This window comes from Nicotiana tabacum, chromosome 21 (genome assembly GCF_000715075.1).
Source record: "Nicotiana tabacum cultivar K326 chromosome 21, ASM71507v2, whole genome shotgun sequence".
NCBI lineage: Eukaryota > Viridiplantae > Streptophyta > Magnoliopsida > Solanales > Solanaceae > Nicotiana > Nicotiana tabacum.
This window is the reverse complement of record NC_134100.1, coordinates 85816510-85843897: the sequence shown is the minus strand read 5'-3', so window position 1 is coordinate 85843897 and position 27388 is coordinate 85816510.

Genomic DNA, 27388 nt, shown 5'->3' with positions numbered 1-27388 from the left:
AAAACTTTGAAACTCATAAGTCTGAATCGAGGTGTAAATTGTAATTTCGATGTTGCTTGACGTGATTTGAAATCCCTAGTAAGTCCGTATTATTTTACAAGGCTTGTTGGTATATTTGAACGGGGTTCCCAGTGACTCGGGTGTGTTTCGAGGTGAGTTTTGAGCGAGTCCGGGCATTTCGGTACTGTGACGATGTTATGGGACCACACTTGAAGATATGCGGACCGCAGAATTCATCTCGCAGCCGCAGAAAGGTGATTTCGCAGATTCGATGGTCCGACTTCGGAAGCTTATATCTTTTAATCTACAAGGAATTTGGAGATGATTTAAAAACGAAAGTTGTAGTCTTTTGAATCTAGTTGTAGCCCTCGTTCATTTGGACATTTGTAGAGAATGGTATGGTCAATGTACTGAAGCCTGGTAGTGCAGAGCTGCTGAAGTGCGGCCGCATAATTTGGAGTGCGACTGCAGCACCTAGGATGTGCGACCGCACAAGAAAATGTGCGGTCAGCACAATGGGGATCATATTTTGTACTAAATGAACGAGGGTTTCATCACATTTTTCATTTTTGGACTTTGGGAGCTAGGTTTGTGGCGATTTTTCGTGGGATTTTCAAGAAATTCATCGGGGTAAGTGATTCTAACTCAGATTTTATTGATATACGTGAATATATCATTATTTTCAACATTCAATTAGTATTTTGAGATGCAAATTTGGGGAAAATTATATAAATTTCATAAACTATAATTTTAGATTCGAAGGGCAATCTGATGTCGGAATTCGATAATATTTTTATGGTTAAACTTGTATCGGAACGGGTGTTCGGATTTCCTAATTTTTTTTATCGGGTCCCAAAAAGTGGGTCCCACATTGACTTTTGATTGACTTTTCCGAAAATGACTTAAATTAAGTCTCTTTCGAATTGTGAATAAATTCTAAAAGCTCAAATTGAATTGTTGGTAAATAATTTGCTAGGTTTGATTGGTTTGGAGAATAATTCGAAAGAAAAAGCTGTGGTCGAGTGATCATTTGAAATTGCGGAACAAGGTAAGTATCGTGATTAACCTTGACTTGAGGGAATAGAACCCTTGAATTAATTGTTATGTGAAATTCATGTCAACGACGTATAGGCGAGGTGACGAGTGTCTATACGTTGTCAAATTAATTGTTTGCATAATTATTTGACAATCATAAATTGTTTTAAATCATGAAATAATTATTATATTAATTATTTCTCTCATATTCCTTGTCGCATATTATGTCTTGAATCCATGCTATAATATTAAATTGCTTATTTTCTCCCTAATTTTCAAAATTAATTGCTACTTGCATTACTTGTTTACCAAATAAATTATAATCATTGTATGTCTTGTTACCTAATAATTTCTTATTTAATGTGATATTTATTGGAATGTTTAATTTACATTTAAGAATTTTTAAGTTTATATTGTTGGAGCGGGTTGCACGCCGCAATGAATTTATTTTAAGTTTATATTGTTGGAGCGAGTTGCACGCCGCAACAGATTTATTGAAAGTTTATATTGTTGGAGCGGGTTGCACGCCGCAATAGAATTTAATTAAAAGATTATATTGTTGGATCGGGTTGCACGCCGCAACGGAATTTATGTTAAGTTTATATTGTTGGAGTGGGTTGCACACCGCAACGAGAATTAATTGAGGGATTATGATTGCTGAATTGACTTCAATTATTGATATGATTTAACAGTCTTACTTCTATTCCTGTTATTATTATTATTATTATTATTATTATTATTATTATTATTATTATTATTATTATTATTATTATTATTATTATTGCGTACAGATTAATGTAAGTGACCTGCCTTAGCCTCGTCACTACTTCGTCGAGGTTAGGCTCTGCACTTACTAGGTACATGGGGTCGGTTGTACTCATACTACATTCTGCACCTCTTGTGTAGATATCGGAGTTGGTCCCAGCGGCGTATAGTAGATTTGTTCGGATTCAGCTATTCGCAGGAGACTTGAGGTATAACTGCATGGCGTTCGCAGTTCTGAAGTCCTCTTCTACTTTATTTTAGATGTGTTCTTTCTTTCAGACAGCTTTATTTTATTCAGACCCTTGTTTGTATTATTCTAGAAGCTCATGCATTTGTGACTCCAGTTTTGGATGGTATTTAGACATCGCTATTATTATTATAGATTATTCACTTTATTTCAGACTTTGTTTCCGCATTTGTTCCTTTGTTATTAATTAATTTAAAATTATTTAAAAATAATTAATATTATTCTAACTTTGGCTTGCCTAACAAGTGAAATGTTAGGCTCCATCATGGTCCCGAAGGTGGGAATTTCGGGTCGTGACAAGTTGGTATTAGAGCACTAGGTTACCTATGTCTCATGAGTCACATGCAAGCTTAGTAGAGTCTAAAGAGTCGGTACAGAGACATCTGTACTTATATTCCAGAGAGTACAGAGTTTAGGAATAATTCCACTTCTTTCATTTCTTTACGTGCGATATTGATTTAGCTTGAAAAATATATCTCATATTCCTCTGTATCCACTCGTGTATGACATTGCGCACTCGGTAGCAGTTGTGTGTCAACGGTTCGTGATGTCGCAGATGGACTACGAGGGACCCAGAGATGCTCAAACATTGCCTCAAAGTGTTGTTCCGACTGAAGATACGAATTTATTGAATCATGTGGGGGTGCAACGGACCTTGGCATCTGGTTGATTTTGTCACGACTCAAATCCTAACCTGTCGTGATGGCGCTTATCGATGGTACTAGGCAAGTCGTTATTTCCAAATACTCCAAATATTTAACAGAAAGACAATTCAAGACATTTCAAATAGGTAAGTTTTTCATAAACAAGAGGGGTAAAACCCAAAACACAAGTGTAGAAATAGCTCCCAATATCGGGGTGTCACTAAGCCATGAGCATCTACACATAATCAGTCCAAAAATGAAACGACTGTAAAAGTTTGGATCCAAATACAATGAAAGAATGGATAAGGAAGGAGAAGCAAGGACTGCGAATGCCATGCAGCTACCTCGGTATCTCCAACGGTTAGCTACATGAATTATCAACACTCTCCGCGTCCAAAAACTCCCGGATCTGCACACAAAGTGAAGGGTGTGGTGTGAGTACAACCAACTCAGTAAGTAACAATAATAAATGAGGAACTAAAAAATAGTGACGAGATACAAATTTATAATTCATTTTCAGTAGTCTCAACAAGAAAAAGTAGACATGCTTTCAAATCCGACAAATTAAGTCAAATTAGTTTATTCGTGCATAATTCAAGTAAAAACCAGATAAAAGTATCCTTCAAAAGTTTTTCAAAACCAATGATATATGGCAACTGCGTGCAACAATAATGAAATCATATACAGCCTCTCAGGGGAAACAATCATTCAGTTCTCCCATTCACTCCAACCTCACAATCACTCATTCCTCACAGCCACTCATTCCTCACAGTCACTCACCACTCGGCACTCAGTAGGTACCTGCGCTCATTGGGGGTGTGTACAGACTCCGGAGGGGATCCTTCAGCCCAAGTGCTATAACAAGCCAATAATGGCATAAATCAATGAAACATGCTGCGGCGTGCATCCTGATCCCATAAATATCCTCATAATTAGGCTCTCGGCCTCACTCAGTCATCAATCTTTCCAGTCTCTCGGGCTCTCAGAAATCATGATAAGCAACCCAAACAATAATGATATGATGCATCAATAATGAACAATAAAGACTGAGATGTAATTAACAAGTAAAACTGTGACTGAGTATAAAATAGCAATTTAGCAGATAGTTCAACATGTACACGACCTCTATGGGTCCCTACAATGTAAACACACGGTTTAAACATGATTTATTGTTCGATTTCTGTAATACGTGAAAAATGTATGGATATCAACACATTATTCAACTACACAGTTCCATGGAATTGACCAAGTCACAATTCCTACGGTGCACGCCCACACGCCCATCACTTAGCATGTGCGTTACCTTAAAACTAATCACATATCACAAAATCTGGGGTTTCATACCCTCAGGACCAGATTTAAAACTGTTACTTACCTCAACCCGAGCTAAACTCTACTCCAATATGCCTTTGCCCCTCGAATCAGTCTCCAAATGCCCCGAATCTAGCCACAAGCAGTACAATACAATTAATATAGGCTAAGGGAATCAATTCCATAAGAAAAACACGAAATTATAATCCAAAATCCAAAATTGGCTCAAATCTGCCCCCAGGCCCACGTCTCGAAATCCGACAAAAGTCACAAATCCCGAAAGCCCATTCACTCAAGAGTCTAACCATATCAAATTTACCCAAATCCGCTAAAAATTCCATTCAAAACCTTAAAACTCTAACTCAAGAATTCTTCCTTTTTTTTCACAATTTTCCACCCAAATCACAAATTAGATGGTAGAATTAAAGGCATAATCATGGGATTTGACCAACATTGGATAGGAATCACTTACCCCAAACACCCACGCAAGAATCTCTCCAAAGATCATTTTCTACCGAGCTCCCACTTAAATTTTATGATATGAACTCGAAACCCTCGTTTCTAATCTTTTAAATCTGCCCAGATGCACCTTCATCGCGAACATGACCACCCTCTCGCGTTCGCCTAGACCAATCTGCTTGCCCCTCAACTTAACTCTTCGTGAATGCGACCACAGCTTCGCGAATGCGAAGCTTTACCAACATCACCCTTTCCCGAATGCGACCCCTACCCCGCGAACACGTAGACCAAAGGCCTGGGGTACCCGGCTATTCCAACATCTCTTCGCGAACGCGACACCTCACCCGCGTTCGCGATGCACACACATCCATACCTTTGCGTTCGTGCCCCACTATTCGCGAACGCGTAGAACAAAACCTTCCCAGATCACAAACACCCTTCGCGAACGCGAGACTCCTAGCTCAAACGCGTAAGAGGAAACCAGCAGAAATACATCAACAGTCTTCAACCATCAAGCCAAGTCCAAAAATGATCCGCCAACCATCTCAAACTCACTCAAGGTCCCCGGGACCTCAACCAAACATACCATTGCGTCCCAAAATACGATACAAACTTAGTCGAACGTCCAAATCACCTCAAACAACATCAAAAACACGAATTGCACATGGATTCAAGCCTAATAAACTTTGAAATTTCCAAATTCTACAAACGACGCCGATACCTATCAAATCACGTCTGATTTGCCTCAAATTCTACACACAAGTCGCAAATTCCCCCATGAACCTAATGCAACTTTCGAAATCGGAATCTGACCCCGATATCAAAAATTCAATCCCCCCGGTCAAACTTTCCAAAAAATTTAATTTTCGCCATTTCAAGCCTAATTCTACACCCGACCTATAAATCACAATCCGGACACGATCCTAAGTCCAGAATCACCCAACGGAGCTAACAGAACCATCAAAATTCCAATTTGAGGTCGTTTACATATAAGTCGAAATCCGATAGATTTTTCCAGCTTAAGATTTCAATTAAGAGACTAAGTGTCTCAATTCATTCTGAATTCACTCCGAACCCGAACTAACTAACCCGGTAAGTCATGAAATAACAGTGAAGCACAAAAATGAGCATAAAAGGATTATGAGGCTACAACTCTCAAAACGACCAGTCAGGTCGTTACATCCTCCCCTTCTTAAACACAGGTTCGTCCTCGAACTAGTATAGAGACATACCTGGAGCGGTGAAAAGATAAGGATAACTTCTGCGCATATCTTACTCTGTCTCCCAAGTCGCCTCCTGGACCGGCTGACCCCTCCACTGAATCTTCATAGAAGCAATATTTTTCAACCTCAGCTTTCGAACCTGCATATCCAAGATCACCACCGGCTCCTCAACATAAGATAAATCCTTGTCCAACTGGAATGAGCTGAAATCCAACATGTGAGACGGATCGCCGTGATACTTCCGGAGAATAGAAACATGGAATACTAGATGAACTCCTGCTAGACTAGGAGGCAAGACAAGCTCATAAGGAACCTCCCCAACACGTCGCAACACCTCAAATGGGCCGATAAACCTCGAGCTCAGTTTGCCCTTCTTTCTGAACCTCATAACACCATTCATGGGTTACACCCGGAGCAGGACCCGCTCTCCAATCATGAATGCAACATCGTGAACCTTCCGATCTGCATAACTTTTTTGTCTAGACTGGGCTGTACGCAGTTTATCCTGAATTACCTTAACCTTCTCCAGAGCATCCTGAACCAAATCTGTACCCAATAATCTAGCCTCGCCTGACTCGAACCAACCCATTGGAGACCTACACCGCCTACCATACAGAGCCTCATACGGTGCCATCTGGATGCTCGACTGATAACTGTTGTTGTAGGCAAACAAACTCCGCTAGTGGCAAGAACTGATCCCACGAACCCCCAAACTCCATCACACACGCACGGAGGACGGTCTAGGCCAACTCCGAACTGCCTCTATCTTCTTCGGATCTACTTGAATACCCTCACTGGACACCACGTGCCCTAATAACGCTACTGAACTGAGCCAAATTTTACACTTGGAGAACATAGCATAAAGATTCTCCTCCCTCAACCGCTGCAACACGATCTGTAAATGCTGGGCATGCTCTTCCTTGCTACGAGAGTACACCAGGATACCATCAATGAATACAATAACAAACGAGTCGAGATAAGGCTGAAAACACACTATTCATCAGATGCATGAACGCTGCTGGGGTGTTGGTTATCCCAAAAGACATCACAAGGAACTCATAATGGCCATATCGGGGTCCTGAAAGTTGTCTTAAGAATATCTGAGTCCCGAATCTTCAACTGGTGATATCCTGAACACAAATCAATCTTGGAGAACACCCTCGTCCCCTAAAGATGGTCAAATAGATCATAAATACGCGGCAAATGATACTTGTTCTTGATTGTGACCTTGTTCAACTGCCTATAATCAATGCACATTCTTATAGTACCATCCTTCTTCTTTACGAATAGAACTGGTGCACCCCAAGGTGACACGCTAGGCTGGATAAACCCCTTATCAAGGAGTTCCTAAAGTTGTTCCTTTAATTCCTTCAACTCTGTCGGTTCCATACGATACAGTGGAATAGAAATGGGCTGAGTGCCTGATACCAAATCAATACCGAAGTGAATATCCCTGTCAGGCGGCATGCTCGACAGGTCTGCAGGAAACTCATCCGAAAAATCTCGCACTACCGGAACAGAATCAATAGCAGGGGTCTCTGTGCTAACATCCCTCACAAAGGACAAATAAGATAGACAACCCTTCTCAACCATCCGTTGAGCCTTCAAGTATGGAATCACTCTATGGGAAACATAGTCTATAGAGCCACTCCACTCAACCCTTGGGAACCCCGGCATCGCCAACGTCATGGTCTTAGCATGACAATCTAGAATAGCATGACATGGAGACAACCAATCCACACCCAAAATCATGTCATAATTGACCATACTAAGAACCAAAAGATCTATGCTGGTCTGCAGACTCCCAATAGTCACCACACATGACCGATATACACAATCCAGAATAATAGTACTGGCCACTGGAGAGGATACATAATCAGATGAAACTAGAGACTCACGGGGCATATCCAGATAATGAGCGAAATACGAGGACACATATGAAGAAGTGGAACCATTATCAAATAATAAGGAGGCATCTCTATGGCAAACTGAGACAATACCTATGATCACAGCATCCGAAGAAATGACATCTGGTCTGGCAGGAAGAGCATAGAATCGGGTCTGACTGCCACCTGATCGGCCTCCCCCTCTAGGGCGACCTCTAGGTGACTGGGACCCACCCCGAGCTGGATGAGCGGGTGGTGTAGCAACTGGTGCAAAAGACGCATCCTGACTCCTCTGATGCGCTGGACCTTCCTAACGATGAGGAAACTGCCTCCACACATGCCCAAACTCCCTGCACTCAAAACAACTCCCTAGTGTGGGTGATGGGGACTGAAGGGAGCCACGAGCACCAAGATAACTGCCAGAAAGACCGGGCATACACAAGCCCTGACTCGATAGAGGACGGGACTAACTCTGAGCTGGAAGGGCACTGAGAGATGAATGACCATGTTGATAACTGTGAGCTGGAAGGTCTCTAGAATATCTATTGTACGGAGTATCCTCTGACACCTGTCCAAGAAGCCATGTGCATCCTCTCCCTCGGTACCACTCAAAGATGGAGGCTGGAGTCTCCCAAACCTCTCTAATCGATGTTGCTCATCATCTGGCATTACAGGAACCACATAGTCCTGAGCAGCTGCAACCGGCTGGACTAGTAGTGCCCCCAGGTTTTGGAGTACATGTACCACCTGCTCTGTTGTGCGGGCGGCAGGAGTCTGAGCACCTCCTCCGGCCTAAGAAGTGGCTGTTGTGGCCGGAACAGAGACCACCTGAGCAAGACTGGTGCACATGGACAGAATCTTAGCTAAGGCCTTCTGAAGGCCTAGAATCACAATGGGCACACGTGGTGCCTGAGCTGGTCCAATAGACTCATCCATAACTAGAGCCTGCTCCTGAACTAGGGCAACTGGTAGATCTGCAGGTGCTACCTTAGCTGCGGTGCGAGCTGCACCTTTGCCCCTACCGTGACCTCGGCCTCTCACGGCCCTGACTGGTGGTACTGGTGGCTGACCATCCTGCTCCGTAGTACGCATCCTCACCATCTCTGAGAGAATAGTACAACAAAAATTCAGTTACCAGAATCAAACGATTCGCATGACAAGAATTCAAGAAAGTGAAATTTTGTAAGGGTTCGACAGCCTCTCAAAGATAAGTATTGATGTATGCATACCGATCCACAAGACTCTACTAAACCTACTCATGACTCGTGAGACCTATGTAACCTAGGATCTAATACCAACTTGTCATAATCCAAACCCTAACCTGTCATGATGGTGCCTATCGATGGTACTAGGCAAGCCGTCATTTCCAAATACTCCAATTATTTAACAGTAAGACAATTCAAGACATTTGAAATAGGCAAGGTTTTCATAAACAAGATGGGTAAAACACAAAACACAAGTGCGGAAATAGCTACCAATATCGGGGTGTCACTAAGCCATGAATATCTATACATAATCAGTCCATAAATGAAACAACTATAACAGTTTGGATCCAAATACAACGAAAGAAAGGATAAGGAAGGAAAAGCAAGGACTATGAATGCCAGGTAGCTACCTCGGTATCTCCAACGGTCAGCTACGTGAAATATCAACACTCTTCGCGTCCAAAAACTCCTGGATCTGCACACGAAGTACAGGGTATAGCGTGAGTACAACCAACTCAGTAAGTAATAATAATAAATGAGTAACTGAAAGATAGTGACGAGCCACACAGTTATAATTCATTTTCAGTAGTCTCAACCAGAAAAAGTAGACATGCTTTCAAATCTGGAAAATTAAGTCAAATAAGTTTATTCATGCCAAATTCAAGTAAAAAAAAAATTAAAAGTATCCTCCAGAAGTTTTCCAAAATTAGTGATATGTAGCAACTACGTGCAACAACACTGAAATCATATACAGCCTCTCAGGGGTAACAATAACTCAGTTCTCCCATTCACTCAAACCTCACAATCACTCATTGCACACAGCCACTCAATCCTCACAGTCACTCAGCACTTGGCACTTGCACTCAATAGGTACCTGCGCTCACTGGGGGTATGTACAGACTCCGGAGGGGCTCCTGTAGCCCAAGCGCTATAACAAGCCAATCATGGCATAAATCAATGAAACATGTTGCGGCGTGCAGCTCGATCCAATAAATATCCTCACAACTCACAATTAGGTCCTCGGCCTCACTCAGTCATCAATCTCTCCAGTCGCTAGAGCTCTTAGAAATCATAATAAGCAGCCCAAACAGCAATGATATGATGCATCAATAATGAACAATAGAGACTGAGATGTAATGTGCAAGTAAAACTGTGACTGAGTATAAAATAGCAATTTAGCAGATAGTTCAACATGTACACGACCTTTATGGTCCCTACAGTCAACACATGGTTTAAACATGATTTATAGTTCGATTTCTCTAATACATGAAAAATGTACGGATATCAACATATTATTCAACTACACAGTTCCATGGAATTGACCAAGTCACAATTCCTACGATGCACGCCCACACACCCGTCACCTAGCATATGCATCACCTCAAAACCAATCACATATCATAAAATTCGGGGTTTCATACCCTCACGACCATATTTAAAACTTTTACTTACCTCAACCCGAGCAAAACGCTACTCTAATATGCCTTTGCCCCTCGAATCAGTCTCCAAATGCCCTGAATCTTGCCATAAGCAGTACAATACAATTAATATAGGGTAAATGAATCAATTCCATAAGAAAAATACGAAATTATAAGCCAAAATCCGATATTGGCTCAAACCAGCCCCCGGTCCCACGTCTCGAAATTCGACAAAAGTCGCAAAACCCGAAAGCCCATTCACTCATGAGTCTAACCATATAACATTTACCCAAATCCGCTAACAAAATCCCATTCAAAACCTCAAAAATCTAACTCAAGAATTCTTCCTCTTTTTCTCCAATTTTCCACCCCAAATCACAAATTAGATGGTAGAATTAAAGTCATAATCATGGGATTTGACCAAAATTGGATAGGAATCACTTACCCGAAACACCCATGCAATAATCTCTCCAAAAATCGCCTTATACCGAACTCCCACTTTAATTTTATGATATGAACTCGAAACCCTCATTTTTAATATTTTAAATCTGCCCAGATGCACCTTCATCATGAACGCGGCCACCCTCTCACGTTCGCGTAGACCAATCTGCCTGCCCCTCAACTTAAATCTTCACGAACGCGACCACAGCTTCACGAACATGATTCTTTACCAACATCATCCTTTCGCGAATGCGACCTCTGCCCCACGAATGCGTAGACCAAGGTCCTGGGGTCCCCAACTATCTCATTATCTCTTCGTGAATGCGACACCTCACCTGCGTTCACGATGCACACACAACCATATCTTCACGTTCGCGCCCCACTATTCATGAACGCATAGAACAAAACCTTCCAGCTCAGAAACACTCTTCGCAAACGCGAGACTCCTCTCATGAATGCATAAGAGGAAACTAGCAGAAATACACCAGTAGTCTTCAGCCATCAAGCCAAGTCCAAAAAAGATCTGTCAACCATATGAAACTCACCCGAGGCCCCCAGTACCTCAATCAAATGTACCATCAAGTCCCAAAACACGATACGAACTTAGTCGAACCCCCAAATCACCTCAAACAATCAAAAACATGAATTGCGTATGGATTCAAGTGTAATGAACTTTGAAATTTCCAAATTCTACAAACGATACCGAAACCTATCAAATCACGTCCGATTGGCCTCAAATTCTGCACATAAGTCACAAATGCCCCTACGAACCTATTGCAACTTTCGGAATCAGAATCTGACCCCGATATCAAAAAGTCAACCCCCCGATCAAACTTCCCAAAAATTCCAACTTCCGCCATTTCAAGCCTAATTCTACTCCCGACCTCAAAATTACAATCTGGACATGATCCTAAGTCCAGAATCATCCAATGGAGCTAACAGAATCATCAACATTCAAATCCAAGGTCATTTACAGATAAGTCGATGTCTGGTCGACTTTTCTAGCTTAAGATTTCAATTAAGAGACTAAGTGTCTCAATTCACTCTGAATTCATTCCGAACCCGAACTAACTAACCCGGTAAGTCATGAAACAAAAATGAAGCACAAAAATGAATAGAAAAGGGGAATGGGGCTACAACTCTCGAAACCACTGGTCGGGTCGTTACAGATTTATACGAGCTGTGAAGGTTAACATTGTGGATTATCAGACATTGTGACCTATGACTTCGCACCGAGTGGGGGATTCCACTATCAATGGACGGATTGCGGGGTCATGTGTTATATCAGGTTTGGCTTGAAATGTATATATGTGGTACTGAAAGGTTCCCCAAAATTTACACATGTTTAAGGCTTGAGGTTTTGTAGAGGATAAGGTTGGGACTTGCGTTATGTACGCCTCCTTAATAATCCTATACTTCAGTACCAAAGGAGTTAGAGAAACAACTTTAAATTTACAGAAGGTCTACTCAGCGTGGACGTCACGGTTGCGGATTTTGGGGTGCTTCGGAGAAAGTACAGTGGTTGACGAGATACTGGACTATGTGGTTCTTGCCAAGATTTGTCTGTATAGAGCTCTACTTTTGTTATCGTTGTGTATAAATAGGGGTAAGGGTTACCTCAAAGAAAAATCAAAAAGTATGTTAAGAAATGGGTTAGATCAGTAGTGTTGATCATAACAAAAGAAGAGATTGGCCTTGGGAGAGATAATTCTCCACCGGTGTTCGTGGCAAGCCTATGAAGGGGCCAGGCCAGCTAATGCAACACCGCCCACTTGGATCAATTCTCAGAAATGCTTTTGAAAGAGTTTGTTTCCCGGACTCTCCGTAATGCATGGCGCATAGGGTTTGAACTGTTGCGTCAGATCACCATGACGGTGTTAGAATATGCCATCAGGTTCAATAAGTTAGCCCGTCATACTCCTACTTTGGTTCCTACAGATAGAGTGCGAGTCCAGAGACTCATTAAAGGACTCAATTATGATAGTAAACTTTTGTACTACTCAAAAGCTACAAGTTGATACTTCATTTCCCCTAGTGGTAGTAATTGCCAAGATATTAGAATGTGCTCGGGGTGAGGAAAAAGGAAACTAAGGAATCAGTGGATTCTACTCTGCAAGTATGAATCATTATAGCGGGGGCTCGGGCAGTCGGTCAGCCCAGTCCGCACATCAGATTACTCGGGGTGCTTCAGTAAGTTCTTTTAATGCACCACCGACATGAGTTTCCTATAATAGTTATTCCAGTTATCAGGCACAGACTCAGTATGAGCAGCCAAACCCGCAAAGGGGTTGTTATGAATGCGGTGATACTAGGCACATCATGAGAAAATTGTCCCAAACTTGGGAGAGACATATTTTATCAAAGAACTCAGGCTACGTGCCCCATTGCAATTACTACACCATTTACACGACCAGTTAGGGGGTAAAGGGCGTTCTAGAGGTGGAGGCCCAGCCGTTGATATATTTCTTTTATGGTATGGATGAGGTCGCTACATCAAATGGTGTCGTTACAGGTATGACCTCGATTTAATATAAAGGAATAATTTCCTTAACTTGATTCGGTTATGACTATCGAGACGAGTCCTTCTATTGTGCTCCACTTATGAGTGAGCTTCGTAATTCTATAATCTACTTATGTGTTTACTCCTGTTGGGAGATTCTATGGAGATAACCACGCCTATCATTCCATGTTGGTTACTAATAAGAGCTGCGAGGCTAAAGGTGGCTTTCTGTTACTCATTTCGGTATGTTTTGATGTAATTTCTGGATAATTAATTACAAATTGTAAATTATATGCCCTACCGGTGTGGGGTTAATTATGTGCTGTGATTTTGTTTAACGGAAATTATTTAAAAATAGAAAATGGAAAGTTTTGATTGGCATGATGTGCATATTACTTGTGATTTAGAACTGAGGACGGGATCCTCACATTTTAATATAAATTGATATGTTTAAATCGGGCTACGAGCTACGGTAGAAGTTATATAAGGACGAGATCCTTGTGATGAAAATTCTTGTGTTTAAGTTCTCCCTTGTGAAACTAAATTCGTACTATAGTACTAATAGGGAGTCATGAATGTTAGGCTTATTTGAAAATTCTTGTATGAAATCCTCTATGCATACTTGCCAAATTCGTATTGTAATTATTGAGTTTTAACCTACGAGGTAGGTGCTCATCCAGGTGGCGTTAAATGTTACTCGTTAATTCAGGTAAATAATTATGAGGTCTTCATGCCTCGCATCTCGTTATCAGTATTGTGAAGGTTTGGAATGAGATTTTTGTTAACATGACATTAATTGACGATTATGTAATTGATTATAAACAATTATTAAGACCAGTTTGACCCAGAAGGGTGCTCCGTCCAGGAGGATCGAAGAGTGTGAGGAGAGCTTTCAAAATTTCAAGACAACTTTGACTACACCCCCAGTATTGGTATTACTTACAGGTTCGGGATCTTACACGGTGTATTGTGATGTATCTCATATTGGACTAGGTGCAGTATTAATGCAAGATGGTAGAGTGATTGCTTATGCGTCACGGTAGTTGAAAGTCCATAAGAAGAATTATCATGTTCATGACTTAGAATTGGCAGTCATTGTTCATGCGCTAAAGATTTGGAGACACTACCTCTACGGCGTGTCATGTGAAGTATTCACAGATCATCATAGTCTATAATATCTATTCAGACAAAAAGATCTTAATTTGAGGAAGAGAAGATGGTTGGAGCTGTTGTATCACCCTGGAAAGGCCAATGTGGTGGCCGATACTTTGAGCAGAAAGGTTGTGAGTATGGGCTGCCTTGCGTATATTCCAGTTGATAAGAGGGCACTAGCTGCAGATGTTTAGACTTTGGCCAATTAGTTTGTGAGGTTGGATGTTTCAGAGCCCAGTCGGGTTCTAGCTTGTATAGTCGCTTGGTCTTCTTTATATGAGCATATTCGAGAGCGACAATATGATGATTCTCATTTGCTTGTCCTTAAGGACACGGTATGAGATGGTGGTGCCAAACAGGTTGTTGTGGGGGAAAATGGAATTCTGCGTATGCAGGGTCGTATTTGTGTGCCTAATGTGGATGGGCTTCATGAATTAATTATCGATGAGGCACATAGTTCCAGGTATCCTATTCATCCAGGTGCCGCTAAAATGTATCATGATTTGCAGCAACATTATTGGTGGAGGAGAATGAAGAAGGATATAGTTGCATATGTAGCTTGGTGTCTAAATTGTCAACAAGCCAAGTACGAGCATCAGAGACCTGGTGGTTTGCTTTAGAAGTTAGAAATTCCTGAGTGGAAGTGGGAGCGTATCACTATGATTTTGTTGTTGGGATCCCATGGACTCAGAGGAAATTCGGCGCAGTTTTGGTCATTGTGGACAGGTTGACCAAGTAAGCACATTTCATTCCAGTGGCAGTTACCTATTCTTCAGAGCGGTTAGATGAAATTTACATTCGTGAGATTGTCCGCCTTCACGGTGTGCCCGTATCTATCATTTCTGATCGAGGTACACAGTTCACTTTGCACTTCTAGAGGGCTGTACAACATTAGTTAGGCACACGGGTTGAGTTGAGGACAATATTTGATCCACAGACAGACAGATAGTCAGAGCGCACTATTCAAATATTGGAAGATATGCTTCGCACTTGTGTTATAGACTTTAGAGGTTCTTGGGATCAGTTCTTACCACTTACGGAGTTTGCCTATAATAATAGCTACCAATCGAGCATTCATATGGCTCCATATGAAGCATTATACGGGAGGCGATGTCGTTCGCCAGTTGGCTAGTTTTAACCGGGAGAGGCTCGGTTGTTGGGTACCGATTTGGTACATGATGCCTTGGATAAGGTCAGAATTATTCAGGATCGACTTCGCGCAGCTCAGTCTAGGCGAAAGACTTATGCCGACCATAAGGTTCGTGATGTTGCATTCATGAATGGAGAAAGAGTATTTCTCTGCGTTTCACCTATGAAAGGTGTAATGAGATTCGGAAAGAAGGGCAAGTTAAGCCCTAGGTATATTGGACCTTTTGAAATTCTTGAAAGGGTGGGTGAAGTAGCCTACAAGCTTGTACTACCGCCTAGTTTATTAGCAGTTCATCCAGTGTTCCATGTGTCTATGCTCCGTAAATATCATGGTGATCCGTCCCATGTGTTAGATTTCAGCTCAGTCCAATTGGACAAGAATTTGAGTTATCAGGAGGAGCCGGTAGCTATTCTAGCCCAGCAGGTCTGACAGTTTAAGGTTAAGAGTTATCCTTCAGTTCGAGTGTAGTGGAGAGGTCAGCCCGTCGAAGCAGCTACTTGGGAGTCCGAGTCGGACATGCGGAGTAGATATCCACACCTTTTCACCAGCTCAGATACTATTCTAATTCCGTTCGAGGATGAACGTTTGTTTTAGAGGTGGAGAATGCGATGATCCAATATGTCATCTTTAAATTTAAAATTCATTTATGTGTTCTATTACCTTGAATAGAAATATTCATCATTCCCCGACTTGCGTGTGCAGTCCGTAAATTTTTTCCGGTAAGTTTTTATATGAAAAATTGATTAAAATGTGATAGAGCTTTAAAACTCATTTGAGTTGACTTCGGTCAACGTTTATCACAAACGGACCCTGAACAGTGTTTTATAGTTTTGGTAGGTCCGTATCGTGATTTGGGATTTGGGCGTATGCCCGGAATCGAATTCGGAGGTCCCTAGCTCGAATTATCGCCATTTAACGGAAACAAAAAATCTAAAGGCCAAAGAATTCCAAGTTTGACCGAGGATTTGACTTTTTGATATCGGGGTCGGAATCCGATTATGGAAATTGAAATAGTTCTGTTATGTCATTTATGACTTGTGCGCCAAATTTGAAGTCATTCCGGATTCATTTAGTGTGTTTTGGCACGAGTTTTGTAAATTGAAAAGTTTGAAAGTCATAAGCATGAATCGAGGTGTGAATTGTAATTTCGATGTTGCTTGACATGATTTGAAACCCTGAGTGAGCCCGTATTATGTTACATGGTTTGTTGGTATATTTGAACGGGGTTCCCAGTGGCTCGGGTGTGTTACAGGGTGAGTTTTGAGCGAGTCCGTGCATTTCGGCACTCTGACGATGTTATGGAATAGTTGAACTGCGGATGGCACATTTTAGAGTGCAGAAGTGCATCCGCAAACTCCCAAGGTGATGGTGAAGTAGTAATTGTGGGGACCTCACTTAAAGATATGCGGACCGTAGTTAAAATTGTGCGGTCCGCAGAATCTTCTCGCGGCCGCAGAAAGGTGATTTCGCAGATTCGATGGTCCGACATCGGAATCTTATATCTTTTAATCTACAAGGAACTTGGAGATGATTCAAAACCCCAAGTTATAGAAAACGTTATGGTCAATTTACTGAAACCTGGTAGTGTAGAGCTGCTGAAGTGCGGCTGCACAATTTGGAGTGCGACCGCAGCACCTGGGATGTGCGACCACACAAGAAAATGTGCGGTCAGCACAATGGGGATCAGATTTCGTACAATATAAATGAGGCTTTCATCTCATTTTTCATTTTTGGACTTTGGAGCTCGGTTTGTGACGATTATTCGTGAGATTTTCAAGAAATTCATCACGGTAAGTGATTCCAACTCAGATTTGGTTGATATACATGAATATATCATTGTTTTCATCATTCAATTAGTATTTTGAGATGAAAATTTGGGGAAAATTATAGATATTTCATAAACTATAATTTTAGGATTCGAAGGGCAATCCGAAGTCGGAATTCGATAATTTTTATATGGTTGAACTCGTATCAGAACGGGTGTTCGAATTTCGTAATTTTTTATTGGATCCCGAAAAGTGGGTCCCACATTGACTTTTGGTTGACTTTTCCGAAAATGACTTAAATTAAGTCTCTTTCGAATTGTGAATAATTGCTAAAGCTCAAATAGAATTGTTGGTAAATAATTTGCTAGGTTTGGAGAATAATTCGAAAGAAAAAGTTGTGGTCGAGTGATCATTTGAAATTACGGAACAAGGTAAGTGTCGTGATTAACCTTGACTTGAGGTAATAGAACCCTTGAATTAATTGTTATGTGAAATTCATGTGAACAACGTATAGGTGAGGTGACGAGTGTTTATACGTTGTTAAATTAATTGTTTGCATAATTATTTGAAAATTATAAATTATTTTAAACCATAAATTAATTATTATATTAATTATTTATCTCATAATCCTTGTCTCATGTTATGTATTGAATCCATGCTATAATTGCTACATATTTATTTGAATTATGTGTCCTAATTGATACTTGATATTTAGTACATAAAATATTAAATTACCTATTTTCTCCCTTATTTTCACAATTAATTGCTACTTGCCATTACTTATTTTCCAAATAAATTATAATCATTATATGTCTTGTTGCCTAATAATTTCTTATTTAATGTGATATTTATCGGAATATTTAATTTACATTAAGAATTTTTAAGTTTATATTGTTGGAGCGGGTTGCACGCCGCAATGGATTTATTTTAAATTTATATTTGTTGGAGCGGGTTGCATGCCGCAACAGATTTATTAAAAGTTTATATTGTTAGAGCGGGTTACACGCCACAATAAAATTTAATTGAAAGATTATATTGTTGGATCGGGTTGCACGCCGCAACAAAATTTATGTTAAGTTTATATTGTTGGAGCGAGTTGCACACCGCAACGGAAATTAATTGAGGGATTATGACTGCTGAATTGACTTCAATTATTGATATGATTTAACAGTCTTACTTCTATTCCTGTTATTATTATTATTATTATTATTATTATTATTATTATTATTATTATTATTATTATTATTATTATTAATGCGTACAGGTTAATGTAAGCGACCTGCCTTAGACTCGTCACTAATTCATCGAGGTTAGGCTCGGCACTTACTGGGTACATGGGGTCGGTTGTACTCATACTACACTCTGCACTTCTTGTGCAGATACCGGAGTTGGTCCCATCGGCGTATATTAGATTTGCTCGGATTCAGCTATTCGCAGGAGACTTGAGGTATAAATGCATGGTGTTCGCAGTTCTGAAGTCCCCTTCTTCTTTATTTTAGTTGTGTGCTTTCTTTCAGACAACTATATTTTATTCATACCCTTATTTGTATTATTCTAGAAGCTCGTGCACTTGTGACTCCAGGTCTGGGATGGTATTTAGACATCGCTATTATTATGAATTATTCACTTTATTTCAGACTTTGTTTCCGCATTTGTTCCGTTGTAATTAATTAATTTAAAATTATTTTAAAATGGCTAATATTATTCTAACGTTGGCTTGCCTAGCAAGTGAAATGTTAGGCGCCATCATGGTCCCGAAGGTGGAAATTTCGAATCGTGACAGTACTTAATTTGAAGACAAACTGTGCTAAATAAATTTAACAAAGTCTTCTCATAGATTGTTTTCTGAATTTAGAAATTTAATGCCACATATAACAACAATATATCAACATTGCATACAACTGAATAAAAGAAAAAACCAGTTCCAAAATAGAACTATAGTAAATTTGAAGTACGTGACAACATTTTTGTGAAACTTAAAGCATATTCTAGCCTCTAGTTACTAAACGTGGAAATAAATTATTGTATGTAACTAAGAAAACAAATCAACAAATACTTCATCTGAAATGAAATACATGAGCACACTTATGAATGTAGAAAGGATCTAACACAAAGTAATCTTGAGCAAGCAAATTGCTAAAGTACTCAACGTCTAAACGTAACAGCTGGCATTGCTGAGGAGAGGTGATTGCTACATTATATGGGGAGATAATAGAATTGGTCAAATATGAATATGGGCTCCATGACTAAGTCCCTCCCTCGCGATAATGTTTCATGCACATCTATATATAGATATATACAATTGAGTTTTTCTTAAATATTTATTTGAACTAATATATATTAAACATAAAATAATCCAAATTTCTATTGAATTAAAATCCTAAAATTTTTTAAATGCCAACAAATATCCTCTACTTCAAGTCTTGTCGGATGTTAACTTGTCAACCCTAAAAGAATAGAGTTGAATTACTAATGTAGAGGCAAGAAAACAATTTATTGATTTAGATAATATTGGCCCAATGACCTCATGGGGTTAGAAAGTTTTACCCATACGACCTTCACAAAATTGCACCGGTTGTCCCCATAAGGGACTGGTCTTTAAATATTGTCACCATTTTTAAATTTATTGTAAATATAAGTTTTTTCTTCACCAAGAACATCATAGTTTTTCAATATGTGAAGTTTGAAATTCTTGTTTTGGGATGAAATTTAAAGTTAATGATTAATTATTATTTAAATCATTTGAATGTTGATAATTTCTGCTTAAATTTTTAGTTCAAACTGATTTAGTGATTTGCAACTTTTCAAACTCTATTGTTGGTCATTAAAAAGTGTCGACGAAATTGACGAAGTAGGTCTTATTGATTTGATGTTCTCTCTTGCTTACCCCCGAATGGTACATCTTACATAATTTTTATCTTCTTTTAGACTATTAAAAAATTACTAATAGTTACTTCTTAATTTTCGATTCTTCTTAATGGGGAGAGGAGGCCTACCTATATTACCATGACCGCCACCCCCAGTAGTTTGACTAGTAGTACCAGGTGTAGGTGGTGATGTTTCAAGATTATCAGGTGACTCAATATGTCACGACCTAAAATCCCACCAAAGCCTCGTGATGGCACTTAGTCTCCAAGACTAAGTAAACCGATTATAATTACAATTCAAGCCAATTTGTTTTTTGAAATAGATCGAATACACATGTCGAAATCAACAGCGGAAATATTCAACCAAACTCCCAAGACTGGTAATACTGAGTCACGAACACTAATTAAATATATGGAATTATCTCGAGGATCGAATATACGATGACCAAGCAGTCCTACCTTGAATTCTTTCGATCATACCCTAATCTCTGTCCGAATCCGATATCTTCAATACCTGACTCTGCACAAAAATATGCAGAAGTATAGTATGAGTACACCACGGTTGGTACCCAGTAAGTATCAAGACTAACCTTAGTGGAGTAGAGATGAGGTACAGTCAAGACACTCACTAGTCAAATAACATGTGCAATATAGCATACAAAAATAATAGAAAATAAATAGCAGTGATAACAACACTAATCAACTATTAATTTAAACAACAAGGCAATAGGAACACCATAAATATCGCTCAAACGAATAATAAACACAGGTACAACTAATTAATCAATTCCTTCAAAATATACATCTTTTATCTATAAGTTTTTCAATAAAAAGTCTCTAGAATATAATCCTTTTCAAAAAATATATTTCGAATATACTTCCTTCAAATAAATATCTTTCCATTATAATTCTTTCAAATAAATATCTTTCGAATATAATTCTTTCAAGTAAATATTTTTCAAATATAATTCTTTCAAGTAAATATTTTTCTAATATAATTCTTTCAAATAAATATCTTTCTAATATAATTCTTTCAAATAAAAGTCACCATGTGACACCTCATTTAACTTTTCTGGCGTGAGAAATATATTCAACATATCACATCAAATGGCACGGCAATACCTTCGTGCACTTGTCTCATTCTCACCCAATATATATGTGTAGATTTGTCTCATTCTCACCCAATACATATAGGTAGATCAAATCAATTGGCACGGTAACACCCTTCGTGCATTTATATCTTTCTCACCGTACATACATATAACAGTACCAACTAGGTGGGAGAAATGCCAATAACAATAAAAGAATTAAAGTGGAGGCACACAGGAAGCAACAACGACTACAAGTCACATAAACAATATAGGTGCACCATAACATCTCAACATAAAGGCATGAATGTATACACAACAAAACGATATCACAATATAATGTATGTCTCCCATCCTCGCCTGCACGGAAACACCCTTCATGCCATGAATATATGATAATATAAAAATAATGATACGGCATCACCCTTCATGCTTTTACTCACATCCTCACCTGATAATATAAATGAAATGGCACGGCATCACCCTTCGTGCTTCACACTCTCAAATGGCACGGCATCACCCTTCGTGCTTTACACTCTCAAATGGCACGACATCACCCTTCATGCTTTATACTCTCCCTCACATGATAATATAATTCAAATGGCACGGCATCACCCTTCGTTCTTTACACTCTCAAAGGTAGGAAGCATAAATAACATCAAGGAGAGTGTTTAAACCATAACACAATACAACAATTCATATCACAATTTGTCACCGACCACAACCAAATTCCAAATATGCAGAAGAATCAATAAATTTCTCAACAAATAGCCCAAGGCTCCACGCAACGTATATAAAACCTCAAAACAATCAACATAGATGGAAAATACTCAGTATAGGGCAACGCCTTCATTAATCTAAATTCTTAATAATTATATAAACACCTCTTCTTAAGCTTATTTATATTAATTATTTGCATATGAAAAATCCATAATAAAATTAATTTCCAAGAAATATCAAATCATCAATTCACAGAATCCACATAATAATAATCACATCAAATTGTCATATATAAATAAATTCAACAAACACGAATTGAGGCATGACAAAATAGATGATTTAATAAATACCAACAATTATCTAATTTACTACACAATATACCTAAGACCTTAACCATAAATATTTTACACATAAAAGCCCGGGTACGAACTCGTCACCTCGCGTACACGGCTTTTTATATTTCACAAATGGAACATAAGACTCGATGCCTAAGGGGTAATTCCCTCACTCAAGATTAGGCAAGATACTTACCTTTTTGAAGTTATGCCGATATTCCAAAATAGCCTTACTGCTTGAATTGACGTCCAGATCACTCAAAGCTATCCAAATTAATTGTACAACTTCATTAAAATTCATCGGAAATAATTCCGGATAATAAAACGTTGACTTAAAAATTTATTCTAAAAAGTCAACGCGGGGCTCGCCTCTCCTAACCCAACATAATCTTTACGAAATTCGAACACCCATTCTGATACGAGTTCAACCATAGCAATTTTATCGAATTCAAATAACAACTCGACCTCCAAATCTTAAATTTTCGTTTTTGGAAGATTTTGCAAAAATCTTGATTTCCTCCATTTAAATCCGAATTAAATAATGAATATAACCATAGATTCATGAAATATAATCACTTTAGGATATATAACACTTACCCCAACCGAGCTTGTGAAAAGTCCCTCTAGAATCGCCCAAATCCGAGCTCCAAAAATCCAAAACGAGAATAACGAAATGACCATTTTTGGTCCTTAAACATTCTGCTCAGTTTCCGCTTCTGCGGACATATTTCCGCTTCTGCGAAGCCGCTTTCGCGAGATCCTTCTCTCTTTTGCGAGAGACCACTGCCAACAACCCCATTGCACCTGCGGACTCCTTTCCGCTTCTGCGCATTTGCAGGTGCGATGCAACTTGCGCATCTGCGAAAGCAGTCGCTTCTGCGCCTCCGTTTCCCGCTTCTGCGGTTCCACCGGTGCGGGAAATTCTTTGCACCTAAGACCACTGCCATACCCTTCCATCTTCCCTTCTGCGGTGATATCCTCGCTTCTAGGAGGTCGCACTTGCACCCAAAATTCTGCAGGTGCGATTCCAACAGCTGCGGCCATTTTCCAGTAGATTCCTTCAAGTCGAAATTGCTCCGTTAACCTTCAGAAATCCACCCGAGGCCCTCGGAACATTAACCAATTATACCAACACGTCCCAAAATATAATTCGAACTTAGTCTAGGCTTCAAACCACGTCAAACAACACCAAAATTATGAATCGCGCATCGAATCGATATATGAGTTTTTCAAATCTTCCAACTTCCATATTTTGTGCCGAAATGTATCAAATCAATCCGGAATGACTTCAAATTTTGTACACGAGTCATAAATGATGTAATGGATCTATTCCAATTTCGGTAATCAAAATCCGACCTCGTTATCAAAAATTCAACCTTCGGTCAGACTTTCCAAAAATCTTATTTTTTCAACTTTCGCCAAAATGCGCCGAATTGTCCTATGGACTTCCAGATCCAAATCCGGACATACGCCTAAGTTCAAAATCATGGTATGAAGCTATTGACATCATCAAAATTCTATTCCGGGGTCGTTTGCTCAAAAATCAACTCTCTGGTCAACCCTTTCCATTTAAGCTTCAAAATGAGAATTGTTCTTTAAATTTATTTCTGAATCTTCCGAAAATCAAACTCGACCACTCCCATGGGTTATAATACATTATGCGAAGCTGCTCAAGACAGTAAGTCACTGAACGGGGTATTAATTCTTAAAATGACAAGTCGGGTCGTTACATTCTCCACCTCTTAAACATACGTTCGTCCTCGAACGTGCCAAGAATCTTTATGAGGACATTAAATTACTAAGTGAATTCTTACACACATACTCGCGGGTGATTCTATGTTCCGCAATTTAACATGGGTCCGACAATACCATCTCAGTTGATATTATTTCTTTTATCCATACTTATAAACTTTAAAACCAATTTCTTACACACAAAATATTTTCAAAAGGCCTGATTTTCACATCAATGCACGGTATTAGTCTCAACTGGCTATAGCAACTCGTGCCTACGCACACATCAACTTTCTTGATTGTGTTGAAGTACTTTGAAATTTTTCCGGGGTGTTACATTCTCCCCCACTTAGGATCATTCACCCTTGAATGAGAAGTAGAGTCTGCCTTCAAACACATAACATAACTTATCTCTTCTTTCGCACGTCTCAATCCCCCAAATTTTACTAACTCCCAAATTTTTCAAAAATTTTGATAGAGTCTTCTCTCATATGTATGCCCATCATCACATCTCTAGTATTAATAGTTGTTCATAATCGATTACAACATCGCTAATTAACCTCATATTAACCAAAACATCGTTTCGAATTTTCACAACACTGACAGTAAAATTTGAGGCATGAAGACCTGATAACCATTTACTCGACTTAAGGAGTTACATTTAACGCCTCCTAAGCACTCACCTCGTAGGCTAAAACTCAATATTTGCCTCATATTTATAGATTAATATGCACAGAAACACATAAAAGAATTATCAAATAAGTCTAACAGGCATGACTCCTTATTAATACTATAGTACAAGTTTTAGTTTCACAAAAGGAGAATTTAAACACATAAACTTTCATCACAAGGATCTTGTCCTTATATAACTTTCACCGCGGCTTGTAGCCCAGTTTAAATATTTCACATCATATAAAAATACGAGGATCTCGTCCTCAACTCCGAATCACAAGTATTTTGCACATTGTGCCAACTGAAATTTTCAATTTCCTTTCTTTCTTCTTTTCAATAAATTTCGTAGACAATTTCCGCAACACATAATGAAATCCCATACCAGTAGGGTAGATAATTCATAAAATTGTAATCAATTATCCAGAAATCGCATCAAAACCCTCTATAGTGAGAAATAAAAAGTCACCTTTGGACTCATAGCCCACAATAATGTACAAAACAAAATGATACACACTGGCTAACACCATAACATATCCCAACAGGGATAAACACGGGAGTGGAGTACAAATTCACTAATCCACCATATATAAGGAGCATGAAAGGAGTTTTCACCTAGATAATCGAAATCGAATCAAAATAAGAATGGTGCTCTTTTTATTATAAATTAAATCACACCTATAACTACACCATCTGGTGTATTGGCCTCAGCCAATTCATAGCAATTATATCAACAGGTTGGGCCTCCACCTCTTAGGCACCATCTACCCGCCTGTCCTCCACCCCTAACTGGTTGTGCACATGGAGTATTAACTGGAATAAATATTGTAGCCTGAGTGATCTGATGAAATCCACCCCTCCCAAGTCTGGGACAATTTCTCTTGATGTGCCTAGTATGACCACTCTCATAACAACCCCTCTGCGGGCGCGGCTGCTCATACTGAATCTCTGCCAGATAATTGGAATAACCATTATAAGAACCTCGTGTCGGTGGTACATTAAAAGAACTTATTGTAGCAACCCGAATTTTCTGAAATTTTTTTTGTGACCCCGCTGGTACTGAAATGTAGAATTATTAAGGACGCGGGAATACCGCAAGCCCAACATCATCCTATACAAATCTCACCTCTTAATCATATACAAGTTTTGGAGAACCTTTCAATACCACATAAATACATCTCAGGCCAAAATTGGTATAACACATGACCCCACAATCTGATCTTTGATAGTCGACTCCCCTAACTTGGTGCGAAGCCATAGGACATATTCCGATGATCCACAATACTAACCTTCATCGCTCGTAAGACACCGGTAATAAGACACCTCAAGCCATTTATTTGGCGCATGTCATCCTCGTGACAGTTAAACTCGCTTTCTCCAGTGCCTTGGCTACTAGTATGTACCCTTCACTAAATAGAAATCCCATACGAACTACATAGTCTCTAATACCACCAACTATCTTAGCATCTACATCCACCTCGCGACCCTACCACGATTGTGACGATTAGGCAATTAATTAAACCTTCTCAAGATCATACTTATCAACCAGATGTCAGAACATGTTGCACCCCTATGTGCATGATTGAATGATCTCTAAATACTTCCGCATCCTCGATCTGGATGACACATTGTAACAATGGTTAAGCAACCCTGGCACCCTTATAACCCCTCTGTAGTATCACAAACCGTTGGCGCATAATTGATACCGAGTGAGCAATTTCATACACAAGTGGATGCAAAAGAACATAAGATATATGCTTCAAACTGAATAATTTCCGCACGATAAGGAATGAAAGAAGTGAATATTGTTTTCCTACTAGCTCTGTAGCCTCTCGAAGATAAGTACAGATGTCTCCGTACCGATCCGCAAGACTATACTAAACTCGTTCGTAACTCGTAGAACCTATGAACATAGGGCTCTGGTACCAACTTGTCATGACCTAAAATCCCACCACAGGCGTCGTGATTGCACTTAGTCTCTAAGACCAAGTAAGACGATTATAATTACAATTCAAGCCAAATTGTTTTTTTTAAAATAGATAATCGAATACACATGTCGAAATCAACAGCAGAAATATTCAAACAACCTCCCAAAACTGGTAATACTGAGTCACGAACTCTAACTAAATACATGGAATTATCTGGAGGATCGAATATACAATACTGATCGAATAAGTAATTAACAGTACAATAAAATAGAAAGACTCCAAGGGACTGCGATGACCAAGCAGTCCTACCTTGAATCCTTGCGATCATACCCTAATCTCTATCCGAATCTGATATCTTCAATACCTGACTCTGCACAAAAATGTGCAGATGTGTAGTATGAGTACACCACGGTCGGTACCTAGTAAGTATCAAGACTAACCTCAGTGGAGTAGTGATGAGGTACAGTCAAGACACTCACTAGTTAAATAATCTGTGCAATATAGCATACAAAAATAATAGAAAATAAATAGTAGTGATAGCAGGACCAATCAACTAGTGATTTAAACAGCAAGGCAACATGAACACCAAAAATATTGCTAAAACGAATAAAAAAATACAGGTACAACCAATTAATCAAGTCTTTCAAAATATGTATCTTTTATCTATAAGTTTTTCAATAACAAGTCTCTAGAATATAATCCTCAATAAATATATTTCGAATATACTTCCTTCAAATAAATATCTTTCCATTATAATTCTTTCAAATAAATATCTTTCGAATATAATTCTTTCAAGTAAATATCTTTCAAATATAATTCTTTCAAGTAAGTATCTTTCAAATATACTT